Raw genomic sequence first — 19,244 nt, forward strand, 5'->3', positions numbered from 1 at the left:
AAATGAAGGTGGCCTAGCTGTACCTGATCTAAAATTATATTATAAAGCAGCAGTCACCAAAACCATTTGGTATTGGCTAAGAAATAGATTAGTGGATCAGTGGAAAAGGCTAGGCTCACAAGACAGAATAGTCAACTATAGCAATCTAGTGTTTGACAAACCCAAAGCCCCTAACTTCTGGGAAAAGAATTCATTATTTGATAAAAACTGCTGGGATAATTGGAAATTAGTATGGCAGAAATTAGGCATGGACCCACACTTAACACCATATACCAAGATAAGATCAAAATGGGTCTATGACCTAGGCATAAAGAACGAGACTATAAATAAACCTGTCAGAGGGACAGGATGGGCAGCTAAGAAGCTAAGGGCAATTGTGACTGGTCAGCGGGCAACGGGCAGAGTGACCTTCAGCAAAATGGCAAATAAGATGAAGTTTGTCTTCAGAGACTCCCCATTAATGTCTTCTTGCTCCACCTTTCCTTCTGTAGTTCTCTTTCCAACAGTAACCCACATCAATTAAAGATTTTAAGAATCGATTAGCTGATCAAGCCTGGAGTTTTAACCAGTTACTTAAAGCATTAGCTGATAACATAGGTGTTAGGTGATCACAAACAAACTCATCAATCACAAACTTTGGATCCATTTCTCTTTCATCTCATCCTAGCTTTAACAAGGCTGATAATGTCAATTCCTGTTCTGATCCTTTTCTAAAGCAGATCAATTTTTGAAAACCATTCCCATGGTGGGAGATGATAATATCTGCAAAATGCAGGAGATTTCTCCCAGACATTTTTTTTTTTTGGAGGATGGATAGTGATGGTGAGCAGATGATTGAGTTTAGGATTTGGAGAATTGTGTTATAATTCTGGCTCTGCTTCTTATTACCTGTATGATCTTAGATAAGTCACATCTCTTTGCATTTAATTTTTTTTTTCTGTAAAGTGAGAAAATTGGACTAGATTTTCTCTAAGATTTTTCCTAGTCATAGTGATTCACTATGACTTCTAATCTTTATAATGTGCTGTAATGTCTTATTTGTGGACATAGAACATTCTTTAAATGACACATTTATTCATCTGCTAGATGTTTATTGAGATCTTACTAGATGCAGGAGACATCAGTTAATCAGGAAGCATTTCTCTCTATTTTTTCCCCCATATTTAGAAACTCTTATCTAGCAGAGATTATTTCCTTTAAGTCACAACCTGTTAGAATGTAAGAGTCCATCAAAATTTATTAGACAAGGGGCAGCTAGGTGATGCAGTGGATAGGACACCAGCCTTGAAGTCAGGAGGACTGGAGTTCAAATCTGGCCTCAGACACTTAACACTTCTGAACTGTGTGACTCTGGGCAAGTCACTTGACCTCAATTGCCTCAGGAAAAAAAATTAAACAATCTTTATTATTATTATTTATTATTATTATTAGACTTTATTATTAGACTTTAGTAGGAATATGTTCACAAATACTTTTTAAACTATATTTGATTTTTAATTAGAGGAGAGTAGTTAGGCTTATGGTACAGGGGTATTAAAACCAGTTCTAACCACCTCAAGGATTTGATTGTTAAAATTTCAGTGTGAGCATTTATATATCAGAAATCAGGCTTTGATCCATTGTTTTGTTGCTTGTCTAGATTTAAAGAAACCATGGAGAAAATGTTAATGATGCAGATTAAACTTAAAAGTGTTGTGTATAGATTTTTTTTATTTGTTTGTTTTGTGGTAAACTAGTTGTTAAACATTTACCAGTATATCCCTGCACATGAGACTACAGAATCCTAGTGGAAGAGGGAAATAATTCATAACATGACTTGTTTTTCACATTTGACTTCAGATTCATCCTCTGCAAAATATGTGGGATATCACTTTTTAAGGTCAGTCAGTTGGTAAACAGGCATTTATTAAGTACTTACTACATTTCAAATATTGTGCTAAGCTCTCTAGGGATACAGAGAAAAGGAAAATCATAGTCCCTACCCTCAAAGAGTTGACATTGTATTACATTACACGTACAGTATGCAGCACATGTATACATACATGTATATAAATGAGCTGTGTATAAATAAAAGGTAATTCTCCCCAAAACACTGGCAGTGGCAGGCCCCTTTCTTCTTAGGGATTTCATGTTCTAAGGTCTCTTCCAGCTCAGGCATTCTATGGTTTATGTTCTAAGATTCTATGGTTCTTGCTAAGTTTCAATAAAATCATATATATGTATATGTGCATAATATATAATGACATTATAACATATGTATAAAGTATAATGACAGTTTGCCCTCATGAAAGTCCAACTGGGTATGGCAGGGACCATGGCTTCTTACAGGTTCTTCCAGCAGGCAAACGTGATCCCTGACATATTCTTCCAAACTGAAACCAGCTCTAAGAACAGCCTTAAAAAAAGAACATTTGCTGAACACCAGCTTATCTGAGTGTCAACAGCCGTATCAGCAGAAGGTTGGTCACCAGGGGATGGGATTTGTCAGTCAACATGTGGGGCTGTCATCCAGATCAGTGAAGGGGGCACCCACCCTGATGGAATCACTGAAACTTGAAGGACTGGAGTGATTCAGTACCTGCTGGAAGCTGAGAGGCTGGAGGAGCTGCTTTCAAGTCCTTCCACTTCTCATGTCTGGGATTCTGGGATCCTAAGTGAAGGAGGGAGGTCGGTGGATGGAAAGTGGAGGAGGGAAGAGAGTCCTTAGTATTTCATATCTTCACCAGAGAGGTGCCATGGACTGGGGGAGACACAGAGGAAACCTAAGGCATTCACACCCGGAGATTGGATTTTGGAAGCAAACTTGAGCTGATTTGCTGCTTCTGTTGCCTGGCTAGCAGACTGACCAACCTCAGTGGCAGATGGCAATCACCTGTTTATTAAATCCTAGTACTGGCTGAGAGAGGCAGCTCTCAGGTGGATCTGAAGGGCTCTTGTTAAAGGCTCCTTGCAACTTATTCATCCTAGAAGATGGGGCTTATTTCTGAAAGTAACTAACCAGGCTGTGAGTTAACAGATGTCCCTGTGGGCTGGGAGTGCCAGTGATGGGTAGTGTGGGGGCCAAGGATGCTAAACTTGGGGTCAGGAGATTTGGGTTTGAGTCAGAATAATAGTGATCACAGCTATCATGTGTCTCATGCTCTGTGATTTACAATTATTATCTCATTTGAGCCTCACACCAACACTGGGAGGGAGAAGTCGGATCCTCATTTTATAGGTGAGGAAATTGGTGTAGAGGTTAAGTGACCTGGCCAGAGTCACACAGCTAATAACTGTCTGATTTTAACCCAGATTTTAACCCAGGTCTTCCTGACTCCAGGCCCAGTTCTCTCCATCCCTCTCTGTCTCCCTCATATATTTGTATGTATATATGCACACATATATGTATGTAAGTGTACATGTATGTGTGTGTGTGTGTATATATAGAGAGAGATAGACAGAAAGAAAGAGAGAGAGAGAGAGAGAGGAGACAGAAACACAGAGAGAGACAGAGTGGCACAGTATAGAATAATGGACCTGGAGTCAAGAAAATCTGAGTTCAAATTTAGCCTTAGACATTTACTAGCTGGGTGATCCTGGGGTAAGTCAGTTAACCCTACTTGTCCCAGTTCAGAAGAACAAGAACAAGGAAGGAAGGAAGGAAGGAAGGAAGGAAGGAAGGAAGGAAGGAAGGAAGGAAGGAAGGAAGGAAGGAAGGAAGGAAGGAAGGAAGGAAGGAAAGAAAGAAAGAAAAAGAAAGAAAGAAAAGGAAGAGGAGAAAGAAGAAGAAGAAGAAGAAGAAGAAGAAGAAGAAGAAGAAGAAGAAGAAGAAGAAGAAGAAGAAGAAGAAGAAGAAGAAGAAGAAGAAGAAGAAGAAGAAGAAGAAGAAGAAGAAGAAGAAGAAGAAGAAGAAGAAGAAGAAGAAGAAGAAGAAGAAGAAGAAGAAGAAGAAGAAGAAGAAGAAGAAGAAGAAGAAGAAGAAGAAGAAGAAGAAGAAGAAGAAGAAGAAGAAGAAGAAGAAGAAGAAGAAGAAGAAGAAGAAGAAGAAGAAGAAGAAGAAGAAGAAGAAGAAGAAGAAGAAGAAGAAGAAGAAGAAGAAGAAGAAGAAGAAGAAGAAGAAGTTTTGCAAAATACCTTACATTTGTGGCTCATTTGATCATTGAGTTCCAACTCTGTCATAGATATGAGCAAAATAATCTTGGTTACTTAACCCCATAAAAACTCAGTTTTCTCGTATAATGAGGGAATTTGACTAGAAGATATCCTTGGTTCCTTTGAATTCTGATGTGTGATCTCTGTTTTAGGTTCACTTCTAGCTCTCACTGCCTGTGTTCTATGTTCTAGCCCAGGTGTTGACTCTATGACTCTATGCTATTGACTCCATGAAATGAAATGAGTGTTTTAGATTCTTTTCCCTGATGAAAGGAAGAATCTTTGATTTCCAAATCCCCTTTTCTGCCCCTTCTTCTGCATCCCATCCTTTTAGTCTACCACTCCCTTAGAAATATCAGTGTATAGGGATCTTTTGACTGATGACTATTGATAAAAATGTCATTCCTTCATTGAAGGAAGGGGAGCCACTCAAGGATTGAAAAAAGCCAAATTCAAATATTAAGGTTTTAATGAAGTCTTTTCTGACTGCCCTCTACTCCTTCCCCAGTGCAGTCTCTAGTCAAAGTATTCCTACCCCCAGTAGCATTTTGCTCAGACTTTTTTTTTTTAGAGATAGTCCATTGCTCCCTATAGTGTTACTTTCCAAATACTTGTCCTTCCTTTATTAAATTGTTAATTTTCTGAGATCAGGGCCTGAGTTATATTTGATAGTATGTTGCACCTGATTCATAACCAGCTCATAATCAATTGTTATTTCAGTGTGAGCACTTAGACATCAAAAATCAGCCAATGCTTGATTTACTATTTTGTTGATAGTCTAGATTTGAGAAAGTGATGGAAAATGTTGGAAATGCAGATTCAACTTTAAAAATACAGTTATGGAGACTTAAATATGTCACATGCATATTTTTTCCTTAGACAAGCCGGTCTTGTAAACAGTTACCAGCATCTTCCTGGTTGTATCTATCCATTTAAACCTGGGATCAATGGTAAAATCTTGAACATAATACATGGTTGTTCATGTGTATGTGTGAGGGGGGAGATAAATCTGTCATGAAGGGAAGAAAGACTTTTGGTAAACTTCTTCAGGCAAGGAAAAGAATAGGATAAGAATTGGCTCTTTTAGATTCTCCGGGCAGATTGCTCTACATTCTGATATTATTTAGGGGTCAACACTACTCTGCAAACATACCTGATTTCTCTACTTGTATTTTTTCCCTCCTTTCCCAGTTCAACAAATTCAATTCAATTTTGTCCAGTTGATGCTTGTGGAATTCCTTTGTGCAGAATACAGTGGTGTGGTGAGAAAAAAAATAATGAATCTGGAGCCAGAACACCTGGGTTCAAATTCTTAGCTCTGCTCCAAGCCAAAAGAGTGTCAAACTTGAACTCAGGAAATTCTGGATTCATAATGCCATCTCTAACATGGACTTGTTGTGTAACTAGGGAAAAATCACAGCCTCTCTGGACCTGACTTTCTTTATCTTTATAATGAGGGTATTGGACTAGATGTCCCTGAAGACTTTTATTTTAGTTGTAACTCTATGATCTTACCATTTTAATCTTAAATAGGACTTGATTCTTGTCCTCCTGAGATGTCTAGTCAATGCACAAATACATAATTGTAATATAGAAGAATATATATTAATTACATTGGAGAATATATAAAATGAAGCCTTAGAGAATGCCATAGAACCAGCTTAGGAACAAGCCCCTGGGTATCCCTAAGCCAAAGTTCTTTTTTGAAAGTTTCTTGTTATCTCTCAGCCACAGGTTGTAGAGAGATGATTGAACCACTCTTACCTGAGTTAGGATGGCCAATGTATTTCTAGGCTGGGTGAAGGGAGCAGTAGCTACCACCTCCTGTCCCCTACTTCTGAGATCTAGGTATGAGCAGATGCAGTTGGTTCAGTAGAGTTATGAACCCAAAGATGGAAGGCTCCCTGTCACTTAAGATATTCCAGCAGAGGCTGCATTAGTACTTCTCAGAGATGGTTTTAGATATGATTCTGCTTTAGATAAGTGTAAGATATTATGATTTCTAAAGTCCCTTCCCCTTCTAAGATTTGATCAACCGAAGATCCCAAGGTTTTTACATTTCTGAGATTCGGTGGTTCTAAGAGTTTTTGACTTGATAATCTTAAGATCTGATAACTTTAAAACTGAATGAGTTCTATCCTGTGAATCTAAAGTTCTATGATCCTCTGAAAACATTTGCAAGTTTTTATGATGCTAAGATTCTACAGATTTAAGATTCTATGACCATATAAATAGAAGATTCAAAAATTTGTGTTATTCCAAAAGGCTAAGAATTCTCTGATTCTGTAAGCTGGACATCACTGTGACTGGCAATCATTTTCCTCTCTGGCATTTTCCCTTAAACAGCCTATGACAATTTTCCCTATCTACTTTAAAGGGTCACAATACTTACCACTTTTGAACTTATACCTCCCATCTTTACAGCAAATCCTTTGAAATCGCAGCTTCTTTCTCTGCCATGAACCTGCTGTCATTCCCCCAGCTCCAGCTGCTGCAGGGCCTGACTTTGGTATCTTCCATGGGCGTGATTTTATTTTAAGGTGAATTTATCATATAGGAAGATGAAGGCTCCAATTTTCCCAGCAAGCTGTCAGGCAGCTCTTCTATTATTCTGTCATTTACACTTGAATAAAGATGTCTGTTAGAACTAATAATAAATCAACTTGCATCTTAATGAGCCCAGAAGCCTGGAGATGACTATGGGGGCTGCAAACTGAATAGGAGGTGATTTTCTGAGGGCCTTAATGAGTTAGCTTTCATCTCCAAGGTTCCTCCCTGTGTTTGAGCTAATTAGAATGGAGGAACACGAGGCTGCAATAACATAGCATTAAGCCTCTGTGTTAAGTGCAGAGGTTTCTTTTTGCCATGCTTGGAATGAGGTTTTTTTTTTTTTTTTTAATGTGTTTTTGGAGTCAGAGGCTTCCCTTCCCCTATTCAAACTTGAATACACATGAAGTTCCTAAAGACACAATGTCTGAACTGGAAGAAATCTTGGAACATAGAATGTGTACACTGCCAGAACATAAAACATCCAAGCTGGAAAGAATCTTTTTTAAAAAAATAAAATTTTTAAAGAAGTGAGATGACTTTACAGTATAGACATTAGGATTTTAGAGACCTTAAAAGCTAGGTGGTGCAGTGAATAGAGCATAGGGCCTGGAGTCAAATAGATCTGAGTTGAAATCTAGTGTCAGACACTTATTAGCTGGGCAAGTCACTCAGTTTCTTCATCTACAAAATGAACTGGAGAAGGAAATGATATACCATTACAGTATTCTTGTCAAGAAAACAAAATATATAGTCCTGAAGAGTCAAACATGACAAAAACACTTGAACAACAACAAAAGAACAAAGAATATCAAAGTTATAAACAGTCTTATGACTTATCTAACCCAATTTTCTCAACATACAGATAAGCAAACTAAGGCAGGAAGAGAGGGACTGATTCTTCTCTTCCCATCTTCTCTATTCTCTTTCTCTCTCACCACTGTAGATCTTTGCTGTCCAAGTCACCCCTTCTTCTTCACTCCCAATTTTGTTTCCCATTTCTCACCTTGCTGCAGTGACTGATCAGGGCAGATTCTGTGGGGATCAGTCCAGTGGTAGAGGAGAAACAGGAGAAGAAAATCCAGTAACCCCTCTTTTCTCTATGTCCTTTATGACTTCTTTTGCTTAGTAGATAATACAGTGGAAAAAAGGCTCTGGATTCTGAAAGTGTATAGACAGATATAGACAGGGGACTCTAGACATTAAATGGACTTTTGCAATCTACTCTCTAACCCAACTCTTACAATAATAACAATAATGTTGACAATAATTATATCTAACATTTATGTAGTTTACAAAGTACTTCACAAATATTATTTTACTACTATTACCTCCATTTTACAGGAAAGGAAACTGAGGCAGGAAGAGGTTAATACAAATCATACAAGTAGCAAGAGTCTGAAGCCAGATTTTCATTCAGATCTATCCTGAGTGCAGGTCTGAAACTCTATCCAGGGTGCCATCTAGCTGTCTCCATATATGTAATATTCTTTTCAATTAGAAAGTATGTTTGGAGGTCCAAATAGTCATATTACAAGGAGACTTTTGGAATGTGACTTTTTTCCCGAGTAAAAGAATGGCTTGAACAAGAAAGAAAAAGCAGATTCAACTTACTCTTTGTTTACTGCTTGATTTTTTAGCTTTATGTGCATTCTGATTTTTCTAAAACCTTTCATTTCAGATAGATGGATCTATATATGCTTGTTTTTGTCACAGCTTAATCAATCCAAGTTTGGTCCTATGCCTATTGAACTAAGTTTAATTTAATAATAGTTTATCAACACCTACTATGTGCTAGGTACTGTGCTAAACACTAGGGATGCAAAGACAATGTCTGCTCAGTAATCTCTTGGTACTACATATATTTTGATACTCCAGAGAGATTGGTGCAAAAAAAAAAAAAACATCCTTGGGCACAAAGTGATTACCTCTTTGAGAAAATGAATAAATACCTGGGAACATTTAATAATGAATTTAGTGATTAGCACTGGTTAGAAACTAATTAAGAAATGAAATAGCATTCATCTTGTAGAAAAGAATGCGATCCTTCAAATTGATTTCACATTTTGCCAGCATCAATCCTACTAGAAACAGTATGTTTCAAATGATTGTTCTCGGCAAGGCGATGTGGTATAGTAGATAACTCAGAAGATCTGTTCTTCTTCTTTTTTTTAATTAATTTATTTTAATGCACATTGCTTTATGAATCATATTGGGGGAGAGAAATCAGAACAAAAGGGAAAATCCATGGGAGAGGAAAAAAAAGCAGAAAAAAGAAGTAAACAGAGCATGTGTTGATTTATATTCAATTTCCATAGTTCTTTTTCTGAATGCAGATGCTATTTTCTGTCCAATGTCTATTGGGTTTGCTTTGGATCACTGAACCACTGAGAAGAACCAAGTCTTTCACAGTTGATCATCATCTATTCTTCCTGTTATTGTGTACAAGATATTTCTGGTTCCGTTTTTTCACTTAGCATCAGTTTGTGTAAATCTTTCCAGGCCTTTCTAAAATCAGCTTGCTTATCATGTTTAGAGAAAAATAATATTCTGTTACTTTTGTATATCACAACTTATTCAGCTATTCCTCAATTGATGGACATCTACTCATTTTCAATTCTTTGTTTTCACAAAAAGCACTCTACAAACATTTTTGCACATGTGGATCCTTTTCCCTCCTTTTTGATTTTCTTGGGATATAGACCTAGTAGAGACACTTCTGAGTCAAAGGGCACACACAGTTTGATAGCCCTTTGGATATAGTTCCAAATTGCTCTGCAGAAAGGCTGGATCATTTCATAACTTCACCAACAATACATTAGTGTCCTAGTTTTCCCACATCCCCTCCAATGTTTATCATTATCTTTTCCTGTCATCTTAGTCAGTCTGAGAGGTACCTCAAAATTGTTTTAATTTGTATTTTCTAATCAACAGTGATTTAGAACATTTTTATATGACTATAGATGGCTTTAATTTCATCAAGAAGATCTGTTCTTGAGTCCTTGCTCATTACTTACTCTCTGTGGGACTTTGGGTGGCCACTTCTTTGCCTATATGAGTTTCCTCCTCTTTTTTTTTTTTATTACAGCTTTTTATTTACAAAACATATAATTTTTTCAACACTGACCCTTGCAAAACCCTCTGTTCCAAATTTTCCCCTTCTTTCCTCCACCCCCTCCCCCAGATGGCAGGTAGTCCAATACATGTTAAATATGTTAAAATATATGTTAAATCCAATATATGTTGAATTTCCTCTTCTTAAAAAGGAAGGGTTTGGATTAGATGGACTACAAGTTTCCTACTGGTCTTGATAGTAGGTAGCATTTGGGAGTCATAATTGAATAGAAGATAATTAAAAACATGGAAATCAATAAAACTGTAATTACATTTTTTTCTGAGTTTGTCATCTGTAAAATGGGAATAAACCATCTGCCCTGTCTCCTCTCATTTGGAATCCCACACTTGTAAAATATAAAGTGGGAACTTTACCGAATATAAAGTTTAATTATTGATATTATCAGTTAAAGACTATATTCTCTTAAAGATTGTTGTAGTACTTTCATTTTTCTCTCCCCATCTCCCCATCTACTATGGTACACATATGTATTGCTTTGTTCCTGGCTTTGTTCACGCTATTTTTTCTGTCCCTCTCTACCTAGCATCCCCTGGACAAATTTTCTCACTGCCTTAGCAGACATTATGCTGTAAGAGTTAGATTCTATCATCTATCAAATTACAATTTTCTTTGGCAGACAATCAGAGAATATATAGACCAATTTCGATCCAAAACACCAATGCTTACAACAGCTACAACTGACCTCCCAAATTCTGAATTCCTCCAATGATGGCAATTGACTACTCTCCAAAAGAGTTCTCTCCATTGCTGGAGAGTCCTAATTTCTGGGAAATTGCTAGTGATATGGGCTAGACTCTCACCTTCCTGTAGTTTCTAGTTCTTCAACTTGGCACTAAGTGGAACAAAGCTAATCTCTCTTACACATTACAATCACTGAAATACTTGAGTTTATTATATTTCCCAAACATCTTTTCTTTTCTGGGCTGTATGTTTCCAGTCTTATATAGAACAGCCCATAGTCCAATCTCTCTCCTCTGTATATATTTCAATTTGTTAAGATCCTTCCTGAAAAGTGATCCCCAGAATAAAACACAATTTTCCAGGCACAGATTGGCCATAGCTCAGGACAGCAGTAATTATTTCTTCCTTTGTTTTAGATATCTAGACTCTCTTAATGAAACCTAAGACCAGGTTGTGCTTTGGCCACTATATTACTCTGTGACTTACAGTACCTCTGTAGATTTACAGTAAATTTTCATATGAACTGACATTTATACATTCTTCTCCTCTTTTATTCTTATGCAAATTAATTTGTTTAACCCAAGTACAGAATTTTGAGAAACTGGGCAGTGCTTTTAAAACTGTTGTCCAGTTTTAAAGTACATATGTTGGCCTGGTGATGCTCTATTGGGATGAATCTTGAAACACTAAAATCTCCAAGAAAAGAGCTAATAACCCAAAAAGAAATAAAGAGATATATGTGGTGGACACAATTAAATTGCACATATTTACAATGATATAAATTCACAGAAAGTGGTATAAAGGAGAGCACTGAGGAAATATAAAATTGTAGTAGTTAATGGGTAAATTATGATATATCAGTGCAGTGGACTACTTTATAATTATTTCAGGCATGTGATTAAAAGGGATGAAAATAAAGCTAGAATCTTATTATTACTTACAATGATCAATCTTGACTTTGGCTGAGGAAATGTACTGCTTCCCTATCCTTTCCTCTGAGAAATGCAGGATTCTAGATGCAGAATGTGACATACAGGTTTTCAGTTACTTATTATTTGTTTGTTTATTTATTTACTTATATTTGGTCATTGCATCCACTGGTTTTGTTTAATTGTTTTTATTTGGAGTAAAGGAAGGTCTGTTGGGGGTGGGTAGGTGAGTAGGAATGGCAAATCCGGAGATAACTGCGATATGAGAGCAAAAAACATAAAAAGGTTAATTTAATTTTAAAAAATAATACATTGCAGTTATATCAAAAGAGAGAGGGATAAGAGATGGATGGTGAGATTGTTTCCTTGGTACCCATGAAAGGGAAAAAGGTCCTTGAGGAAGACCTCTGTGGAAGATCTCTGGAATAAGATGGACAAAAGAGAACTTGGATATATTACAATCTGCACAAAGAGATTGAGAAGGTCGTAGGATAAGCTTAAAGCCATTATTTAATATGTTAAAATATAAATTCAGAACATTACATTCCACCCTCCATTCTATTGCATTTCATGTTGGAATTTTATGAGCTACATATCTCATCTCCCTAGCCATATGGCACCATTTAAGTTTATGAGATTCTTAAGCATGAATTATCATTACTACTAGCCTTCTATCATCCCAGTTAGGGGACTTTAACCAGTCTCTCTCACTCCAAAGCCTTGTTGCAACTCCATTATCTTACACTTAGGCCTTTTAGTCAATGTCGGGTAGCAGAAGCTCATTTCCATTTATGTTTCAGGGACTGTTTCTTTAACTTTCAGGAGGGTAGTTCTTTGCCCAAGATCCCTGGAGAGGCTCTCATATGTTTTGGGTATTGTAAAGTCAATTCAGGAGTCAAAAACAACACAAAACCATTACCAATCCTGAGCAAGGACTAAAATCTATTTCCTATACCTCTGATTCATCCCATCTCTATGATACAGGGGAATGGGAAGGAGTAGAACTGGAAAGTTTTCATTTATAACCATTTATATTCTGAAATAAAGGAATTTACTTAGGCCTGGTAAGGGGGTGGGGTGAGGAATGATACTGCCCCCTCTCTCAGACCTAGAAGAACCCTTCTCTTTGCTAATTTTTGCTTTCCTTCTTAACAGAACAATTGTAAGTGAGAAGCAACGAAGTGTAAAGTGTTAAACATTAAAAAGATTCCTTAATACTTCTGATCCTGTTTCCTCATTTGTAAAACGGAGCTAATAATTGTTTTCCTTAACTGACTGACAAGATTCTTATGAAATAGGAAGGGAGGAAGAGAGGGAAGGAGGGGGAAAAAAGAGAAGAGGGAAGAAAAAAAAAGAAGAAAGGAGAGAAAGAAAGGAAGGAAATAGAATAAAGGAAGGATAAAAGGAAAGAAGGAAAAAAGAAAGGAGGGAGGAAGGAAAGAAGGAAGGAAATAAGCATTTGCTAAGCAGCTACTATGTGTCAGGCACTGTGTTAAGCACTTTACAAATAAGTCCTCATTTGATCCTCAAAACAACCGTGGGATGTAGGTGTGATATATGATAATGCATGTAAAATGCTTTGTAACAAGGAACTTCTACATAAAATTTAGTCACAAGTAAATATAGCTTACATTTAAATATATTACATTTTAAATAACACTTTGAAATTTTGTTGTACTTTTATACTTGCATATGCTCCCTTCACTTGAGTCCCTTTCCTATGCTGTTCTTTGTCCATTTACATCTGTATTTGTATCAGTATGGTTCTTTTCTTTATTCAAATCCTCCTCAAATGTCTTCATGTTTGGGGAGGTTGACAGTGTTTTAGGAGATTATGCTAGATGGATATAAACTTTAGTTGATCTTAGCAAGCTGAAGCATTAGTGATTTGCTCATAGTTATCCATTTAGTCAGTAGCAGAGCCCAGAATTGAACCCAGCTATTGTTTTTTTTTTTTTCTATCACATTACACTGCTAGTATGATGTGCTATTTTATTCTGACCAAAGGAGTGAGGAGTCCTGGTTTTTAATGCTGACTTGGAGTTTAATGCATCTAGTATGCCCTGAGCTGGGAATGTAACTGTAGATAGAATGTGCTAAACTTGGGGGACTTCTTAGAAACCTGCCATGGGCTTTATGTCATATTGGAAACTAGGAATTTTTTAAAGAAAGAACCCAATGTTGCCCTTGTAATGTTGAGTCCTCCTTGTTGTTCCAGAAGCTAGATTTATGACTTTCAGGATGCAGTTGAATAGGTATATCATATACCAAGAGCTTGAGTTTGTAGGGAAAAGCCAAAGCTGAGCAGGGTTTTAGATCTGAAGTAAACAGTGAATGCAAACAAGTCACAGTGAGCCAGGCTAGCTAAGAGAAAGACAGGGATTAGGGGCTACAGCAGGTTCTGAACACAGATCAATATGAGCTGAGATGTACTGGATAGATCCTATGTCTTCTGTGATAAAGGGCAAAGGAGATTCACCTCTCAGACCAATGGTTGAGTAGAAGTAGGGACATTGGGACATTAATGCTGATGGTTGCACAAATATTTAAATGAGAGTTAATGTTGAACCTTATAGATACTTCTTTTTTTTTTTACTATGTTTTAATGTAATTATATATATTTATATATAATTATATAGAATAAAATATAAATACAATATAATATTTTAATATAATTTATATTTCTATTAAATATTTATTTGAAATATATACATATATGAAATATTTATTTCAACTGTGTATGGAAGTTTGTATAATTAGGAAAAATGATAAAGAAAAAGGCAGAATGATTTTGTTTTACTCTAGGAAATAGAACCTGCATTTAAATATCTGACATTTAAATAACTCTTTCTAATTGCATAAGATTTTATATTCATGTGTTAGCTCCACCTTTTCCAGTGCTTTGGAAAAGCACGTTCACATCTGTATTTGTGTAAATATTTATTGTGTAATATTTCCAAGAATGTAATAAAAGTCAAAGCCATAAGTTCTGATTGGTTAATATGTATATCTATACAATATATTATATACACACATATTGACATGTAAAATATATGTATCAAAGAGGCAAGACAATGTCAGTTACAAAGTTACAAAGAAGTGGATCTGAGAGGCAGCCAGTTTTCTGACAGAGAGGACTTACAGTTTACCTAGAGTACACTCCAGTATACAATATAGTGAGCATGACAGGTGGGAATGAGCATTTGCCTGACAACATCTGGTTCTTACTACTGAGAAGGATCGGGCAACAAAGGATGCTATAGTGATACAGAATGTGACCCTGGGCAAAGGCATTCAAGGTTTATTAGTAAATTGAGGGGTTATGATACTTCCACTTCTTAGGGCTGGAGAAGTGAGTAGACTATTACATATTCTACTACATTTAGCAGCAATCACTTTTAAAATAAATAGTTATGTGATAAAACATATCCCCTGTCAATTAGTCATTCAAGAAACATTTACTAAATGTTTTCTGTGTTTGGGATACCAAGTTAAGTGCTGGTAATATCAAGGGGAGCAAAAACATAGTCTCTGTTCTTAAGAACCTCACATTCTAATAGATGAATCTATATCTGTGTGTATTTATGTATATATGTATACATTTATACATATACATATTAATACATTATATTTTACATCATATTTATTTTCTAATATTTCCCCATGGGGAAGCTGGGGGACATAATAGATAAGAGTACCAGACCTGGATTCAGAAAGCTTTATCTTACTAAATTCAAATCTAGCTTCAGACACTTCCTAGTTGTGTGATCCTGGGCAAGTCATTTAACTTGTTTGCCTCAGTGTCCTCATCTGTCAAATGAGCTAGAGAAGGAAATGGCAAACCATTCCAGTATCACTGTAAAGAAAACCCCAAATGGGATCATAAAGAGTTGGACGCTGCTGAAAAAAAGAATGAGCAACAACAAATATACGCCATTCCTCTCCCCTCCCCAGAAATTTTTTTCTTGTAATAGATTAAAGAAAAAACAGTTTAGTAAAGCCGAGACACATTGACCATATGTGAGACATAAGATTCTCATTTTTTTTCCATCTGTAAAATGAAGATTGGGACTGATGACCTCTAAGGTCCCTTTTAGTTTGTACTTCTCTGGTCTCAAAATCTTTCACTTTTCCAGTGAAAAGGAGTTCTGTTTTCTCTTGTCTTCTCTTGGATTGAGATTGGTCATTGTAATTGTATAGAATGCAATTTCATTCTATTGTACTTTTTTGTTTGCATTGAATTAGTCACTATGTAGGTTTTTTCTCCCAGTTTCTCTTACTTTTGCTTGCATCAGTGCATATAAATCTCCCCAAGTTTGTTGGAATTCTTAATATTTTTCTCATTTCTTATGAGGATATTTCATGCAGCACGATTTGTGCATGAATCTTAATTTTTGTTTCTAGTTCTTTGCAGCCATGAAAAGTAAAAAGTAGCAACAATTTGAAGCACAAAAAGAGAGTCCCCCAGCTCCAAATTTTATCTCATTCTGCCCCAGGATTTGAGTTTTTTAGCATTCAGGTCTCCATATTCAGGAAAAGAATTGTATCTCCAGATAGTCTTTGCTAAATATGCATTGTTATCTGTTATGTCACATTTTTTTATGTTTTTATGTTAGGTTAAATAAATACATAATTTAAATAAAAAACATGTTAAATAAATAACAAATAAATAAATGAAATTTAGAAAAAATAAAATAAATAAAAATAAAATATGCATTTTGGAATACAGACCACAGAATATTAGAGCAGGAAAGTATTTTACATCTAAGAAAATTAGAACTGTAAGAGATTAGAATATAGAACACAAAATATTAAATGAAAGAACCATAGAACATTGAGAATAGAATGTAATGGAAGATCTGAAGAAGTCTTTTGGGGGGGGAGGTGTATTAGAAGCCTAAATACTACTTTTCAGAATACTGTTTTTAAATATAAAATAAAAACCATAAGATTATATAGGGAAATACTTATATTAAAATATTTTTTTCCTATCCAATTCATGGATCCCCTGAAAACTATCCATAAACTACTTAGAGGTCCATGTACCTTGAATTAAGAAACCTTCACTTAGAACATAGACTATAAAGGCTGTTAGAACAGGGGAGATCTTAGAATCTAGAATGTCAGAACCCAGATGGACTTTACTGAATGATTTTTAGAGAGGAGAAAATTGTGACCCAAGCCAAAGTGACAAACTCAAAGTCACCACCTTCTGATTTCCACATCACCTTTTGGTAGGTGCTCAATGAATACTTGTTGATGGAATGATTGGTTCCTTTCTGCCAACTACAATGCTCTTGAAATGTCACATCCGCAAAGTGCAAGGGGCCATTCTCCTGAACCAGTCAGGTGGGGAGGGAGCACAGACTTTTTCAGAGGCCTTCAGGGTTAAGCAAACACAGTTGTTCTGTGCTTCCTGTGCAGGGGGCCCAGTTCAGCCTTCATTATTATAGGACCAAGCTCCAGGGTGCTGAAGCTGAAAAAAGTCTTGGGTAAAGTTTGTTTTCTCTCATTTTTAATACCATCTGTCAGTCGTGTGTAATTGTGTGTTTTCATTGTCGGTCCTCACTCACACTGAACCATGTGTGTGTTTTAATTTAGATTTGTCATCACATTCCTGTGACGGGTTTATGCGGAATTTTTTTTTTTTTTGGTTGTTTATGAAACTCCTCTGGAGGAAAAAAAATAGTCTCTTCCCACACCCCCAACTTGCTTTGTAAGCAAGCATTTCTTATGTGGTCTAGCCAGGGAGAAGTAGAAAAAAAGTCTTGGGACCAGAATTCAGGAGCCCCAGATTTGCACTAGCTGTGGGACTGTAAACTCATTACATAAACTCTCATATGCTCATTCTTGTCCATCCAATGGGGATCACAAATGAGGTCCTTTGCAAACTGGAACATTAAGGGTTGGATACAGAGCTCAGGATTGAGAAGAGAAGTTAGAGATCATTTCACTTACCTCACTTTGTTTTATAGAGGAAGCAGGATTAGAGAGGTTAAAAGATTTTGTCCAAAATTATGGAGGCAGTAGGAAGCACAATTGGGGTTCAGGACAGTGAATCAGGGTCCAGCCTTTTATCTGTCATTAACTATATAGGGTATCCTCTTCCTTTTTTTAATTTTCATTTATTTATTTATTTATTTTAATAGCCTTTTATTTACAGGTTATATGTATGGGCAAATTTATAGCATTGACAATTGCCAAACCTCTTGTTCTGATTTTTCCCTTCCTTTCCCCCCCACCCTCTCCCCCAGATGGTAGGATGACCAGTAGGTGTTAAATATATTAAAATATAAATTAGAGGGTATCCTCTTCCTATGTTAAGTGAGTTTGAGTTGACTTTTCTGAATGTTTGCAGGGAGGACTAGTAATATTTTGCAAACTGTGTCAATAAATGGCCCAGTGTTGAGCACTAGGGACTAAAGAAGCTGATGGGAGCTCTGTTAACCCAGAGGTCACAAACTGGTACAGATGCCAGAATAGGGAAAGGGCCGGGGCTGTATCTAAGAGCTCAATGAGAGTTTGGGGAATCAAGTTGTTACCATGTGTGGAGGCTTGTTAAATTAATTAAATGTTTTTGCTCTGCTTTAAGAGACCCCTAGGTCTTAGTTCCATTTTTCAGCATCCCATTGTTCTAGTGGACATTTGTTGTTGCTGTTGTATATGATTCTTCTTGACTCCATTTGGGTTTCTTTTTCTTTCTTTCTTTCTTTTTTTTTTTTTTGACAGAGATACTGGAGTAATTTGCCATTTCCTTCTCCAGCTCATTTTACAGATGAAGAAACTGAGGCAAGTATTATTCAGGGTCACACAGTTAGTGTCTACAACTGGCTTTAAACTCAGGATTTCTTAATTCTAGGTTAGGCACTCTACCTACTGCACCATCAAGAACACATTCCATGATATGAGACCCTGGACAAATTCTATAACCAACCTGGACCTGAATTTCTCATCAGGAAAAGGAAGGGGAATAAGAATCTCAAAGGCTGCCTTGAACTCTAATAATCCTTGTTATGTTTTAGTATTCTGAGTTTGAAGGGCTCTGTCTGCTCTGAAATTCTACATTCTAAGTCCCTGGCATTCTATTTTCTATATAAGGTCCTTCCTAGTTCTAACATTCTATATGGTAAGGTCCCTTCCAGCTCTGACATTTTGTGTTCTTTATCTTCTAAGTTCTCTTCCAGCTCTAACATTGTATATTCTATATTCAAAGGTCTCTTCTGGTCCTTAACATTCTATTTTTTCCCAATCCCATACTGAAATCTCCTTGTAGCTCTAAAACTTCATCTCCTGGATTATAATAGTCTGTGTTCTAAAGTCCTTTGTAGGTCTGTGAATCTGAATCAATACTGAGTTGCTGAATTTAATCTGTTAATTAGTAAGGAGGAGTTCATTAAAATCTGGCATTAGTCCTCCTATACCTATCTGGTATTTAAAATATAGACCATTTAGAGTAATCTTTCATTCTCACAAGCTTTCCTGATTGTGAAACTCACTTATCTGTGCAAGGGAAAACTGTCTCCTTGTCTTTTGAGCCATCCAGTTTCTAATTTCTGTTCTAATTAATTCCCTTTTTTTGCTGACTACATTTCTTTATGCAGAAAAATGGGACCAGGAAATAAATTTTCACCTCTCTGCTTGACTATAACTATGATTTTTGGCTATTCAGAATGAATTTTACCTGGCCCAGGATTCTATGCATAGCAGGGACTTAATAAATAAATACTTGAGTGAATATGTTTTAAAATGAGTTAGTTTAGTTTATTGAGCTGGGAAAAGAAACATGAATCAGAGATAATAAATTTCAGGTTCCCTGTGGT

This window comes from Antechinus flavipes, chromosome 6, assembly GCF_016432865.1.
Source record: "Antechinus flavipes isolate AdamAnt ecotype Samford, QLD, Australia chromosome 6, AdamAnt_v2, whole genome shotgun sequence".
Taxonomy (NCBI): Eukaryota; Metazoa; Chordata; class Mammalia; order Dasyuromorphia; family Dasyuridae; genus Antechinus; species Antechinus flavipes.